The following is a 1,838-nucleotide window of genomic DNA, read 5'->3' as shown; positions in this document are numbered from 1 at the left end:
CACAGCCCTCCATGTGCTTGCCAGAGGCAGCCTGACTGCCATTAGGTACCGAGATGAGATCCTCAGACCCCTTGTGAGACCATATGCTGGTGCAGTTGGCCCTGGGTTCCTCCTAATGCAAGACAATGCTAGACCTCATGTGGCTGGAGTGTGTCAGCAGTTTCTGCAAGAGGAAGGCATCGATGCTATGGACTGGCCCGCCCGTTCCCCAGACCTGAATCCGACTGAGCACATCTGGGGCATCATGTCTCGCTCCATCCACCAACGCCACGTTGCACCACAGACTGTCCAGGAGTTGGCGGATGCTTTAGTCCAGGTCTGGGAGGACATCCCTCAGGAGACCATCCGCAACCTCATCAGGAGCATGCCCAGGCGTTATAGGGAGGTCATACGGGCATGTGGAGGCCACACACACTACTGAGCCTCATTGTGACTTGTTTAAGGACATTACATCAAAGTTGGATCAGTGTGTACTGTGGTTTTCCATTTTGATTTTGAGTGTGACTCCATATCCAGACCTCCATGGGTTGATAAATTTTATTTCCATTGGGAATTTTTCTGTAATTTTGTTGTCAGCACATTCAACTATGTAAAGACGAAAGTATGTCATACGATTAGTTCATTCATTCAGATCTAGGATGTGTAATCTTAGTGTTCCCTTTATTATTTTGAGCAGTGTATCTATCTATCTATCTATCTATCTATCTATCTATCTATATAGTGTATATGTAGCATTTTATAATTGGCCTCCCTACTTTGGTCCCTGCCCCCCATGTGCCCCCCCTAAATATTAAAGCTGGAGACACCACTGCCTCCTTACACCAGTGAGTAGGAGGTAGGGAGGGGGAACGATGTCCCCAAGGTATGTGTGTGTATTATATATATTATTTTTTTATTTTGGTCAACTAAATACCAACACTGTAGGGACATACTACATATTCACTTACTGTTCCACATACCCTTTTACCTATTAAATGCCCCTGCCTAATGAAAGGATTCAATAACGAAATTCAATGACGATGGCTCTCCTTTTGAGAACTTGGAACTTACATTTCCTCCGGCTCATAGAGCTTGTCTCGTGGCTCGCCGTGATCGTATAGTGGTTAGTACTCTGCGTTGTGGCCGCAGCAACCCCGGTTCGAATCCGGGTCACGGCAGTATTTTTTTAAACATATATATATACATATATTTTTTTAAATATCTCAATTATCAGCTTCAAATTAATTTACGCTACAAAAAATAGAAACACGTTCCCTATTTTAATACATTAATCCGAGATACAAAACATTTCCGTTGTAAGTCACTGGAGGCCAGCACTCATACCGATAACGATTGGCCTACTATTATTCAACATATCATTTTAACCTTTCTAAAATGAAATAGTAGGTCATATCAATTCCAAACGCGCTTAAATAAATGTGCCATTTATTGAACCCTCACTTTACAATAATCACACGCACAATCAATGGCTAACGCTACTGCCGTTTGGAACTACAATTCCCATAATGCCCAGCAGTCCTTTCGTGACTAAAATGCATCATGGTTGTTTTAGTTCCAAAATACAAAAAGGTAGGGCGCAGTGTATTGTTGGCGCTCTGACGTGATAGCTCATCTAAGACTAATGAATGATTGGCTGGCGTTCGCGCATGCGTACAGGCTCAACCCTGTGTTGTTATGTGTCTCCCGTGATGCTCCAGTCCACTCTCCAGCGAGTGGCGGGAGAGGGTGATGGGGTAGTGGGTGTTACCGTGTGGATGGTTGAACAGGGTAAATGCGTTTGAAAACCGGTACGTTGGTCTGTACGGGAGGATTCGGTTTTTTAGTTTAGGCTGTTAATA

General features: G+C 44.0%; 1 non-coding gene across 1 annotated transcript; it reads left to right on the top strand.

Moving 5' to 3' along the window:
* Positions 1 to 1,085: 1,085 nt before the first annotated feature.
* On the top strand, positions 1,086 to 1,157 carry TRNAH-GUG (transfer RNA histidin (anticodon GUG)). The gene has a single exon. It is a non-coding gene; the product is annotated as a tRNA-His (tRNA).
* Positions 1,158 to 1,838: the final 681 nt, after the last annotated feature.

The sequence above is a fragment of the Sceloporus occidentalis genome, unplaced genomic scaffold, assembly GCF_023333645.1.
Source record: "Sceloporus occidentalis isolate IW3139 unplaced genomic scaffold, rSceOcc1.0.p SCAF_174, whole genome shotgun sequence".
In the NCBI taxonomy this organism is placed as follows: Eukaryota; Metazoa; Chordata; class Lepidosauria; order Squamata; family Phrynosomatidae; genus Sceloporus; species Sceloporus occidentalis.
The sequence above is the reverse complement of the archived record's forward strand: the minus strand, read 5'-3'. Positions and strand labels throughout refer to the sequence as shown.